Source organism: Terrapene carolina, unplaced genomic scaffold (assembly GCF_002925995.2).
Source record: "Terrapene carolina triunguis isolate 2854851 unplaced genomic scaffold, T_m_triunguis-2.0 Scaffold130, whole genome shotgun sequence".
Lineage (NCBI taxonomy): Eukaryota > Metazoa > Chordata > Testudines > Emydidae > Terrapene > Terrapene triunguis.
Window position 1 is genome coordinate 20,587,051 of NW_020664481.1, and position 13,893 is coordinate 20,600,943.

At 48.6% G+C, this 13,893-nt stretch overlaps 1 protein-coding gene across 1 annotated transcript in view; it reads left to right on the forward strand.

Annotated features, from left to right (window-relative positions):
• KIFC3 (kinesin family member C3) overlaps positions 1–13,893 on the forward strand; it is a 61,659-nt gene that overhangs the window by 7,003 nt on the left and 40,763 nt on the right. The window lies entirely within an intron of this gene.

Below are 13,893 nucleotides of genomic sequence, written 5' to 3' on the forward strand. Positions count from 1 at the left end.
CCACCCCAGCTCACCTCTGCTACACCCCCTCTCCAAGCACGCCATCACTGCTCCACTTCTCCGGCCTCCCAGGCTTGCGGCGCCAATCAGCTGTTTGGCGCCGCAAGCCTGGGAGGGGAGGAGAATTAGAGTGGGGGCGGCGTGCTTGGGGAGGAGGCAGCGCAGAGGTGAGTTGGGGTTGGGAGCTGCCGCACGGCTCCCCGGGCCTGGGGGGTGGGGAGCTGCCACTGGGGGGAAATTGGGGGCACCGCTTTTTGGCACCCCCAAATCTTGGTGCCCTAGGCAACCGCCTAGTTTGCCTTAATGGTAGCACCACCCCTGTCCCAGGCCCATAGAGGTACTGGGTGGTAGAAGAAGGCAGCAGGTCAAACCCCGTTGCCTGTGATGAGTGGCTTTTATACTGCAGTCTGCCCCAGTGAGTGGGCTAGGTGAGCACTGGCAGTAGCCCAGACTGAAGCGAGGTGGGGGTAGTGGGTGGGGGTTCCCCGGGGAAGGGAGACCCACAGAGATTGTTGGGGTATTGCCAGGGGGCAGCACCTCATAGAAAACGGGCACCGGGGTCCGGCGGGGACACGGGGCCCAGTGGTGGCGGATCACCGGCCTGCAGAGAGCGCTCCGGGCTGGAAATTGAGCTAATTCCCTGAGAGACCAGCAGGAGGCGCCGCAGGGGTGAGTCCACACACTTACACTGTGCTTCCCTCTGCATTTGGTGCCATCTTTCAACGGTTTGTGTATTGCACGCCCTACCTCTTCGGTCTGCAGGAACGGATCCTGCACAGTTGACCAATATGCTTCTTGGTCTCACTAATACGTCACGAGTGGCAGTGGAGTTATTCCTTAAACTACAAAGGCAAGAGCAGTTTGACATTGATCTCGCCACGTGTAGCAGCTATGACACGAGATTGCTTGTGGCATTCATGGACATGCTCAGCACAGTGGAACGCTGCTTTTGGGCTCAGGAAACAAGCACTGAGTGGTGGGATCACATCGTCATGCATGTCTGGGATGATGAGCAGTGGCTGCAGAACGTTTGGATGAGGAAAGCCACATTCATGGGACTGTGTGATGAGCTCGCTCCAGCCCTGCAGCGCAAGGACACGAGAATGAGAGATGCCCTGTCATTGGAGAAGTGCATGGTGATTGCACTGTGGAAGCTGGCTACTCCAGACTGCTACCGATCGGTCACTAACCAGTTCAGAATGGGAAAGTCGACCGTTGGACTCCTGTTGACGGAAGTGTGCAGGGCCATTAATCGCATCCTGCTCTGAAAGACCGTGACTCTGGGCAACGTGCGTGATGTTGTGGATGGCTTGGCACAAATGGGCTTCCCTAACTGCGGAGGGGCAACAGATGGCACGCACATTCCAATTCTGGCACCAGACCGCCTAGCCACCAAGTACATTAATTGGAAGGGGTATTTCTCTGTGGTTCTCCAGGCACTTGTAGATCTCCATGGGCGTTTCACAGACATTAACGCAGGCTGGTCCGGAAAGGTGCATGACGCATGCATCTTTCGGAACACTGGCCTGTTCAGGAAGCTGCAAGCAGGGACTTTCTTCCCAGACCAGAAGATCGCTGTAGGGGAAGTCAAAATGCCCATTGTGATCTTGGGAGACCCTGCCTACCCCTTAATGCCGTGGCTTATGAAGCCATACACAGGGCACCTTGACAGGACCAAGGAGCGGTTCAACAACAGGCTGAGCAAGTGCAGAATGACTGTTGAGTGTGCTTTTGGCTGTTTAAAGGCCCACTGACACTGCCTATATGGGAGGCTGGACCTGGCTGATGACAATATTCCTATGCTTATAGCTGAATGCTGTACGCTCCATAATATTTGTGAAGGGAAGGGTGAAAGCGTCTCTCAGGGCCAGACCGCTGAGGCTCAGTGCCTGAAGGCCGAATTTGAACAGCCAGAGACCAGGGCTATTAGAGGGGCGCAGCGCGGGGTCAAAAGGATCAGGGATGCCTTGAGGCAGCAATTTGAAGCTGAAAGCCACTAATATATGTTGCTATGCTCGGGAGTGCAGCGCTTGTAATGCTAGGAGGTGATTGTGATTGGTGCAGACGATGCACTATGAAGGTTTAAGAAAATTGCCTGTTGCTTTGCAGGGCTCTGTTTGCTTTCAATTAACAGAATAAAGATTGCTTTCAAACCAAAACAATTCTTTAATTAAAAAACAACTGGAGGAGAGATTTCAGAGTAGCAGCCGTGTTAGTCTGTATCTGCAAAAAGAACAGGAGTACTTGTGGCACCTTAGAGACTAACAAATTTATTAGAGCATAAGCTTTCGTGGGCTACAACCCACTTCTTCGGATGCATATTGAGTGAAACATATATCGAGGAGATATATACACACACATACAGAGAGCATGAACAGGTGGGAGTTGTCTTACCAACTCTGAGAGGCCAATTAAGTAAGAGAAAAAAAACTTTTGAAGTGATAATCAAGATAGCCAAGTACAGACAGTTTGATAAGAAGCAAGTGTGAGAATACTTACAAGGGGAGATAGATTCAATGTTTGTAATGGCTCAGCCATTCCCAATCCCTATTTAGCCCTGAGTTGATTGTGTCTAGTTTGCATATCAATTCCAGCTCAGCAGTCTCTCCTTGGAGTCTGTTTTTGAAGTTTTTCTGTTGTAAGATAGGCACCCGCAGGTCTGTCATAGAATGGCCAGACAGGTTAAAGTGTTCTCCCACTGGTTTTTGAGTATTATGATTCCTGATGTCAGCTTTGTGTCCATTAATTCTTTTGCGTAGAGACTGTCCGGTTTGGCCAATGTACATGGCAGAGGGGCATTGCTGGCACATGATGGCATATATCACATATATATGAGATATATGGAGGAGAGAGACAAACAAAAAAACACATCAGCACTGAGGGGAATGAGGGAAGGGAGGGTCCCAGGAGGAGGTCGGGTCCTGGGACTGTTAAAGATCTGTGTATGTCCAGGTATCATATCCAACCTTCTCCTTTGGAGTACAGTGCAGCGGGTACTGTACGTCAGCAGGGGTAAACTGCAGAGGGACGGGTGCTGAGTGCAGGGGGTACTGGGAGTCTGCAGGGCTGGACTGTGACGGGGCGGGAGTGGAATGCAGCGGGTACAGACTGGAGCCAGGAGGTTGATAAGAGTGTGTTGGCGGTGTCTGGGGGGCGCATGGGAAAGTGTTTTGCAACAGCGGCTGCAGGGGAGGGCGGGCGCGGAGCTGCTCGGTTTGCAGTGCTAATAGCGCCTGGAGCGTGTCCGCTTGGCGCTCCATAACGTTTAAGAGCCTCTCCCTGGCTTCATTCTGGCACGCCACATTCTCCTTTCGGTCCCCCTTCTTGCTGTCCCACCACTCCTTCAATTCTTGTTTTTCGGCCACGGAGTGCATCATGACCTCACGCAGAAAGTCCTCTTTAGTTCTTCGTGGCAGCTTTCTAATTCTGCGCAGCCGTTCAGCCGGCGATAAGGTCATATCTGTGAAGCCAAAATGCAACATTTTACCGAAGCAGTATTGTTTGCAACACACAGACCACTGATTCAGCAATTTAAAACACAGCCACTATTCACATAGCTATCACTGACTGGCTGACCCCAGGCAAGCACACATGAGCCACAAGACCCCCAAAATGGAGAGTAACAGCAGGGGCAGGGGAAATCAGTGTTCCAGGACCCTGCTGTACACTGGGCACGTGGCTCTTGGGGAGAGGCAGCACTATGGGGGGGGGCGGCCTTATAATCATTACTGTCCCCACATTTTCCACAGGCTGTGTTCATTATGGAAGATATCTCGCTGCTGAGGGTGAGCAGGGAATCAAAGGAGGGTCTTCTCCAAGACCGCAGCTTCTGCCCTGGCCCTTATGCGGCTCGCCTGTGTGCAGCAATGGTCCTCCACCCCCACCCCAGTGATGGCAGAGTGGCACGGGAAAGTTTCCCTTGATGGGGCAAGAAACAAAGCAGCTCTGCCAAAGAACCCGTGGCAGCGGATTGCCCAGTATCTCCATGAGAGTTACGTGGAGATCTCTGAGGCAGATTCCTGTGAAGTGAGGGAGTCAATCAACAGCCTGTTCCGCCGCTCAGACTAGGCATGTGGTGTATGTACATCCTACAGACACAAGCCTGCTTTCTGCAACCCTCCTGCCCCCAACAACTCGCTTCAGCAATTCCCAAAATCAAAGCCACTTACCAGGGGCCTCCTCTCCTGTTTGCGCTTCGCCAAGCTCCGACAGCTGTGACTGGCTAGTCTCCTCTGGGGTAGAGAGAAGCTCCTGGCTGTGTGCATCTCTGACCTCTAAGTCATCCTGCCTCTGGTCCCCCCTCCACATCCTCGTCCAAGATTTCCTCCTCTTGGCTCAGTCCACTCTTGACTGGCACATGAGCCACCGAAGTATCCACAGTGGCCTTCGCAGTGGAGGTGGGGTTGCCACCGAGTATCACGTCCAGCTCTTTGTAGAACCGGCAGCTCGTGGGCGCAGCACCGGAGTGGCGGTTTGCCTCCCACGCCTTGTGGTAGGCATTCCGCAGCTCCTTCACTTTGACCCTGCACTGCAATATGTCCCGGTCATGGCCCCTTTCTGTCATGCATCGTGAAATCTGTCCGTAGGTATCATAATTCCTGCGGCTGGAGCACAGCTGGGACTGGACGGCCTCCTCTCCCCAAATGCTGATGAGGTCCAGCAGCTCAGCATTGCTCCAAGCAGGGATCGCCTGGTGCGTGGAACGGGCATGGCCACCTGGAAAGATGTGCTGAGACCACTGCACACATCACCAAGCAAGCAGGAAGGGGACTTTCAAAATTCCCAAGGAATTTAAGGGGTGGGGCTCACGGTTGGTCACCTGAGGGCAGGGCAGTAGAGTTCAAACTGATGACCAGAGAGGCGAGAACAGGCATTGTGGGAAACCTCCCAGAGGCCAATCACAGCGCTGTAATCCACCAGGGTGTCTACACTGGCACTGCGGCGCTGTAGCCCCGGCGCAGAAAGCTCTACGCCTCTCTTCAGGGTGGTTTTTTTTTTTACAGTGCTGCAACTGTGCAGTTTCTGCGCAGTAAGTGGCTTGGCAGTGTGTGCACCTCGGGAGTTACAGCACTCAAAGCTGCTTTACTGCGCAGAAACTTGCTAGTGTAGACGAGGCCTTAGTTTGATAAGCAGTAATGTGACATATGTCAACTATCTCATGGGCAGGAATGTGCAGAGGCTTCTGGATGAAGTAAAGGTTATTCACCTGTAACTATGGTCTCTGAACATCCACACTTCCCACCCACCTTCCCTTGGAATCCTTGGAATGCTAATTACAACCTTGTACCTGAGGAGGCGGTGGAAGGAAGTGAGGCAGATTGCCTCACCCGCAGAATGTTGAGGACCCGTGAAGGGAGGGACAGGAGCGGGTGCAAGAGGACTCCGGTGGGCACTGCCACGAAATATTCTACTGTCAGAGCTGCACCTCTGGCACTTCCCAGGAGTCTGAATGCGCAGGGTTCATCTCCGTTACTGATGAGTAACCTTCATTTGTTAAGCCGATGTCATGATTTTGGGGGACCGGACTCAGGATTGAATACTTGTGGGTGACAATACTGAATACACCCCCATGCATAAAGATATTTATGCCAATCCAATGATAACTTCGGGGTTCCTCACATTTATTTTTTTTAAATTAGGAAATTCCCACAGAAACCTTTGTTACTTTAGAGTTATGACTGATGTCACTGATATAGCCCTTATATTACAATGCATACCTAGAACATACCATTAAAAAACCTAAGTGTTCAAAAGACAAGAAATTAGTAGTTAAGGTAATTTACATAAATATTCTACTACCCTCACAGTTTATAAATTAAGTTAATGACACTGTAGCATTACAGTTGTTGTTGGAATGAGTAAGGTAAATTTTCACATGTCAGTATTATTAGCATTAAACCAATGAATGGACTGCACAGGTAATAGAATATTTATGTAAATTACCCCTTACTAATTATTTCCTGTCTTTTTAAATCTAACGTTAATGCTGTATCTATGTATGCTGCATAAGAGTTATATTAATTACTTCAGCAACTTTAATTCGGTGAGCAATTTTTTTATGGGGGTTTATTATTCTTTACTGTAGCCTGAGGAATTATTATTTTAAATTCTTTCTCTATTAAGGGCCTGAACCAAAGCCCATTGAAGTTAAACTCTAAATAAGCCCTGCTGTCTCCCAAGTATGACCCCAGTCCAACAAAGCACTTAAGCATGTATGTAATTTTAAAGTCAATGGGATTGGTCATGTGCTTAACATTATACATATGCTTAAGTGCTATGCTGAAGCAGGGCCCACATGCTCACATGGGGTGAGGGCCGTGATTCTGGAATGGAAGTGAAATTCAGAAGAAGAAAAATGGGAGGTACCTGTTCCTAGACATTCAAGCTATGTCGTCTTGGGTGTTTTTTGTTGCATTTTCTGGTCCGCTAAAGCAGGTGGCATCTGCAGTTTAGAGGCGGCGGCAGCAGCTGTGGGCGTTTGTGGTTGATATGGTTTAATGTTCTCTGCCAAAATGTCATTTGCTGTTTGCAAGCTAGAAATATTTCAAGAGGGCGATTGCAGAAGAACAAGCTGCGTGCAGAGGTGTTTTTTCTTCACCGCAGGGAGACAGAGTAATTAGCAGTACTATCTCCCACTTGTACTGTTAGAACGGACAGCTGGTGTGAACAGGGCTGAAGCAGCAGGTGTGAAAAGGTGACGAGGTTCAGAAGACCCATTAAACAATGCAGAAGCTCACAGTTATTTTCTCTTCACTTGTCTTACAGATTCTTTATTTCTCTTTTCTCCACTCTCCATGAAGCACGCGAGTGGTACAAAATGAGCTGGAACAAACACCTCATTCTGGAGTCCGGATATCTTGGTTTTTGTACTTAGTACCATCAATACACACACCTTTGAGATGAGGGTGGGAGTATCTATTAGGGAGCGTATGGTCATGGAAGCAGAGCTGAATGGACACAGAGATTGAATTCCCCAAACTATCCCCAAGCAAAATCTGAGATATATTGTGATTTATTATTGCAATGTGGGAGGGAAAGGAAGAAACTCTGAAAATTCTCTGATACATGAAGCAAGGGCATCAATTTCTACTGGACTGACAGTGCTTCCCCTCTCAAACAATACAAGAAGACTTTAATAATAATAATGCTTTGCACTCATAGGGTCTTCTAGCTGCAGATCACTATACTCTACAAATATTGGGATGAAATTCTTTGCAGTGAGGGGGCCAGCACAAAACCCTATGCCCTCAAAATAGGGCTTAAGTGGTGCAATAGCGTCTTCTGCTGGCCCTTTGCACAAGCATGAATGTCACCTCATTAATGAATTAAACCAGTTAATACTCTTGTGCAGTTGGCCAGTATTATATTCCCATTTTACAGAAGGGGAAATTGACCGACAAAGCAGTCAAGTGACTTTTTCACAGTTTCATAGAAAGTCAGTGGCAGAACTGAAATATCCTGGCTCCTAACTCTTTGCTCTAATGGCAAGACCCTCCTTGGTGTGAAGGAAGACTGTTGTACCAGATAAGGGAACCCAGTGGAATTGTGAAAAGATGGACGTGATGTGATCATGTTTCTGCATCAGTTTTTTGTATGCATGCTGCAGTCTGGACACCTGGGACTTTGGTGAGGATGAGTGTGGTGGTGCCCTTCTGTTCTTGCCAGTGAGTCTACATATTGCAAGTCTGAGGCTTGCAGCAGCGAACTGTCAAAATTGTGGCCGCATTTGGGTGACTAGTGCAGTGACGGCTGTGTATTTATGCTTTGCTGTGGGCAGTATCCAGTGTTGCTAACCAACCTCAAACATTCAAATATCATGAGTCAGCCCCTCCCAAAGTAATGAGTGTCTTAAAAATTGAGGGGTTTTTTGTTTTTTGTTTTTTCTTTTTAAATGAAGTTCTTTTATTTCCTTTCTGATAGTTGAGTCTTCTGAGTGCAGTTCCGTTACATCTTCATGCTTTTCTTCACAACCCTCAGTGCCAGAAGTATATATATTTTTTTTTGGATGAAAGCTGGGATCTTCATGTAATCACTTGTCTCCAAAGCCGAGGCTCTACGTAAAACATCCAATGTCATCAGAATCGGCAACATAGGTATCTGCTCAGGTTGTGGAAGCGGGAAGAGACTGGAGAAGGACAAAGGGGAAGATGAAGTTTATTTTTATACCCTGCATGCTTCTCACAAGCTAATCCCCTACCAAATCTTTTAATTACCAAGTACTTGGTTGCACACAGCCACGTGGGTGCTGTGTCGGCATTCCATTCATTTTTAGCTTCACAGAAGACAAACATATTTTTGTCCAATGGACGTGGGAGCTTGTGTCCTGCCTTTGCCCATCCCTTCCCCCCCACACCTTCTTTCCCAATGAGTGACAGGAAGTGCCAGGACTTTGTCAGCACCTTTGATAGCCAAACCCTTTCACATTCACTTGAACCTTACCATTTTTTTTTTTTAGATTTGTCTGAGGCAATGCAGGGAAAGTGAATTGGGCAGGGTGGATACCTGAGCTCCAGCAAACAGATGTGAGTATCTCTGCCCACAGCAGGCAACACAGTTTGTGTGGTGCTGACGGAAGCATTTCAGTATTGGCAGGACCATTTCTTGGTGGAAAATGACACATAGGTACTGTACAGCCTAACAATTTTCTGGCCTCAAGCAAGAACTTGGTGAGCACGTCTTTGTTTCTGCTGCCAAGGGGATTGGTTTGAGTAGGAACTGGGATTGAGGCTAGCAATGCTGAGGCAACACTGAGCCCCCAGGAGCATCGGACCTTCATCATTCACTTGGTGCTGCCTCTACTTAAGGCCAATTCTGATGAGAGCCAGGTAGGGTTCTGGGGCCCAGTTCATCATTGCCCTGTGGCTCCTTTATGTAACTAAGCTGTCTTAAAGCAACTGCAGGCAGGGCCGGCTCTAGGCACCAGCATTCCAAGCAAGTGCGGCACTCCGGCCTTTTTTTATGTTTTGCTTTGGTGGTGGCACTCCGGTGTCCCCCCCCCCCCCCTTTTTTTTTTTTGCTTGGGGCAGCAAAAAACCTGGAGCCGGCTCTGATTGCAGGGCAAGCGCAGGGCTCATGGGGCGTATCCCCAGCCAGGAGCGCCGCCAGCTTTTTTGCCACCCTAGGCGGCGGAAGGTCCCGCCCCTGAAATGCCGCCCCCGACAGAGGCGGTGGAAGATCGCGCCCCCGAAATACCGCTGACGACTGGGGCAGCCGAAGATCCGGCTGCCGCGGTCGCCGCCCCCCAAATGTTAGCACCCTAGGCGACCGCCTAGGTCACCTAATGGGTTGCGCCGGCCCTGTCCCCAGCATAGGAGCCCCCACTCCAGGCACAGAGCGGGATGTGTTCTAGGGCAGTGCAGGAGAGATGGAGGACATAAGCGGCATGTTGGGGGTGAGAATGAACTGCCCATCCAGCAATTCTGTGCCTTTGTAAAGCCCCACTAGGGCCATTGCGGGAGAGACAACCCTCCACCACAGGGCCGGCTTTAGGCCGATTCCCCCGATTCCCTGGAATCGGGCCCCGTGCCTAAGAGGGCCTCACACCTTAGGCGCCTTTTTAATTTTTTTTACTCACCCGGCGGCGGTCCGCTCCGGGTCTTCAGTGGCACTTTTTTGGCAGGGGGTCTGCTCTGGGTCTTCGGTGGCACTTTTGTGGCGGGGGGTCCGCTCTGGGTCTTTGGCGGCAGGGGGTCCGCTCCGGGTCTTCGGTGGCATTTCGGCGGCGGGGGGTCCTTCAGTGCCGCAGAAGACCCGGAGCAGACCCCCCGCCGCCGAAGACCCGGACCGCCGTTGGGTATTCGAATTGGGCCCTGCAGGTCCTAAAGCCAGCCCTGCTCCGCCAGGAGCTGCGCTGTCCCTAGAAGCCATTGAATAGGGAAGGTCCTTTGCCTCTGTCCCTGCACTGGAGAGAAATCTGTCCCCTGGTATTCAGCGGAAGGACTGTGTGTCTTCTCCTCTCTCCTCCTTGGTGTCTTTTCCCCCTTAGTCTACAGCATCTCTCAACTGCTGAAATAAAAACACTCCTCTAAGGCCAGGTGTATACTACAAACTTTTGTTGGTATAGCTGTGTTGGGCAGCTGACATAATAATGGTGCTGGCAAAAGCGCCTAGTGTAGACGCAGTTATACCAGCAAAACTTGGAGGGGCTGGAATAAGGTATACTGGCAAAAGTGCAGTTTTGAAGGGGTAAGCTGCATGCACACTAGGAGCATTTCCAGTATAATATACTGGTATAGCAAAGCCTTCTGAGTATAGACCTCACCTAAATAGTTCAGTTTTCTTACTGAGCCACCAGTGATCATTACCTGAGTTCTAATTGGGATGTAGGACATAGGACTGGAAGGGACCGATCTAGTCTCCTGCTAGTGCTATAAGAAAGAAATTGTTTTTTAAAGTCTAAGTCATGTTTTTTATGCATCTCTCACAACTAAATGTAGAACTAGTAATTTGTCATTCCTGTAATTTGTGGAAACGGGAAGGACGAGCATGTGGCTAAAGCATAGGCTTGGGAGTCAGGCTATTTGGGTTCTATTCTCGGCCCTCCTGTAAACTTTGTGTGACTTTGAGTGATTCACTTCCCCTTTCTATGCCTTAGTTTCCCGCTCTATAGCTACAAAGTGGGCATTCCTCTTGCTTTGTTCAAGTTTGCAAAGTGCTTTGAGAATCTCAGATTGAAGGTGCTAGAGGTGTGCAAAGTTGTGTTGCTTATCGGGTCATTTGTCAAGTTGTTAACAATCACAAACATGTTCTTAAATAAATCCCTTCCCGTTTTACTAAGGCCACGTCTACACTTACAAGCTTACAGCAGCACCGCTGTACTCATACAGGGGTGCTCCTGTAAGATGGCTTGTGTAGCTGGGTTATGTTGATGGGTGAGAGCTCTCCTGTTGATACAACAAAACCAGTGCAAGGAGCAGTGAGAGCGTCTCCTGCCGACATAGTGCCGTGCACACAAGTGCTTATGCTGGCAAAATCTATGTCGCTCAGAGCTGTGTTTTGTTCACACCCCTGAGCGCCAAAAGTTTTGCCGACATAATGCTACTGTAGACATGGCCTAACTAATTTAAGACCATGAAAAGTGTGTGTGGGGGGAGGAAATATCTAATTTGTACTGTTTACTTTTAGCATTTCACTCATCTTAGACCAGTGGGTCTCAAACTTTTTTACTGGCGATCCCTTTCACATCGCAAGCCCCTGAGTGCGACCCTCCCCCCAATAAATTAAACACACTTTTTAATATATTTAACACCATTATAAATGCTGGAGGCAAGTGGGGTTTGGGGTGGAGGTTGACGGCTTGCGACCCCCCATGTAATGACCTCGCTTACCCCCAGTTTGAGAACCCCTGTCTTAGACAATTAAAACGGAGTAGATAGGGCTGTAAAGCATAACTGTTTTTTGGACTTTTGGGGAGGAAGGGGTGTGAAAGGGACTGAGGCTTGTATGGAGGCACTGAGTTTTGTGGGAGCTCTGTCATGGGTCTAGTTTTGGGGGGAGCTGATGGTGGGTTTAGCTTTTAGTTCCAACTGATTTGATTTTGGAATTTATGTCAAAGGCACTTGGAGTGGTAGGTAAATGCCTATTATTTTATAAAGCACAATTATAAATTGAAGAATAATCTAGCTTTCTAGCTGCTACACACTAGTACAAGGTTCTTGTGTTTGGCTTTGCAACAACACAGGGAAATGTTTGAATTAAAAAACACAGATACACTCTTTTTTTTTTTTTAAATAATAAGCTTGAAGATCTTTCCATGCAGGTGCTCAGATGCAGGCCACACAACTATCCAGATAGCCTGATATGTATTGATTAGGGCTGTCGATTAATCACAGTTAACTCATGCAATTAACTCAAAAAAATTAATTGCGATTAAAAAAATTAATTGCGATTAATCGCAGTTTTAATCGCACCGTTAAACAATAGAATACCAATTGAAATTTATAAAATATTTTGGATGTTTTTCTACATTTTCATATATATTGTATTCTGTGTTGTAACTGAAATCAAAGTGTATATTTTTGATTATATTTGCACTGTAAAATGATAAAAGAAATAGTATTTTTCAATTCACCTCATACAAGTACTGTAGTGCAATCTCTGTCGTGAAAATGCGACTTACAAATGTAGATTTTTTTGTTACATAACTGCCCTTAAAAACAAAACAATGTAAAACTTCAGAGCCTACAAGTCCACTCAGTCCTACTTCTTGTTCAGCCAATCACTCAGACAAACAAGTTTGTTTACATTGATGGGAGATAATGCTGCCCCCTTCTTATTTACAATGTCACCAGAAAGTGAGAACAGGCATTTGCTTGGCACTTTTGTAGCCGGCATTGCAAGGTATTTATGTGCCAGATATGCTAAACAGAAGTCTTAAAAGAGCAACACTCTGATGCGGAAACTACAGAACCCAAACCACCAAAAAAGAAAAACAACCTTCTGCTGGTGGCATCTGACTCAGATGATGAAAATGAACATGCATCGGTCGTAGTGCTTTGGATTGTTATCGAGCAGAACCCGTCATCAGCATGGACCCATGTCCCCTGGAATGGTGGTTGAAGCATGAAGGGCATATGAATCGTTAGTGCATCTGGCATGTAAATATCTTGTGATTCCGGCTACAACAGTGCCATGTGAACGCCTGTTCTCACTTTCAGGTGACATTGTAAACAAGAAGCGGGCAGCATTATCTCCTGCAAATGTAAACAAACTTGTTTATCTGAGAGATTGGCTGAACAAGAAGTAGGACTGAGTGGACTTGTAGGCTCTGAAGTTTTACATTATTTATTTTTGAATGCAGTTTTTTTGTACATAATTCTACATTTGTAAGTTCAACTTTCATGATAAAGCGATTGCACTATAGGACTTGTATTAGGTGAACTGAAAAATGTTTTCTTTTGTTTTTATACAGTGCAAATACTTGCAATCAAAAATAAATATAAAGGGAGCACTGTACACTTCGTATTGTGTGTTGAAATTGAAATCAATATATTTGAAAATGTAGAAAACATCCAAAAATATTTAAATAAATGGTATTCTATTAATGTTTAACAGTGCGATTAATCACGATTAATTTTTTTTAATGGCGCGATTAATTGCGAACAAATTTTTTTAATCTCTTGACAGCCCTAGTATTTATATTATGGTTTAGTATTTAAAAATAAACCCTGCATTTGGGACTTACTTGATGGCCACAATGAGTTTGCCTGTAACCCTTTTCATCCAGAAAGATCCCCGCATGCTTTACAAACCGGGCAGGTTAATCATTTCAACCCCCCCAGAAATGCATCCACCTCTGAGGTGGAGCAGGGCGGCGTGTTACAGCACTGGGCAGGAAGCGGGTTTTTTCCCACGGAAGAAGGGGCTTGTTGTGACCCCACGGGAGGGCGCTGGTCTCTCCCCACGCCAAGCTAGCGAGGAGCTGGCCGGTGCTTGCAGGCTCGGTCTCTGTGCCCCTCGCTGGGGGGCGCTGCTGTCTCCCGGGGGGAGATGCAGCCACTGGGCTGGAGACCAAGGACAGCAGCCCCTGGTCTCGCGCCTGGCCGCTGCTGCCGCCCCAGCCCGTTGGGGAAACTCCTCGGGTGGGTTTTGCTGCCTCCCGCCGCCTCGGCTGCACGTGCAGCCCCCTGCGCTCCCCCTGCGCCGCCCGGGCGAGCCTCCCGCTGGGTCCGGGCGGGCTGCGGCGTGGGGCCCGCCTTGCGCGGGGCCAGGGGCCCGCCCGCCCCCCCCCCCCCGGGGCCCCGGCCGGGCCCCCCCCCCCCCCCCGGCGCTGCCCGCTGCGGAGAAGGAGCTCCCGGAGTGCGGCCAGCCGGTTACCATAGCAACCGGCAGCAAGTCGGAGTCAGTCATTTCCTGTGGAAAAGCGTGTGTGTGTGTGGGGGGGGGGGGGGGGGG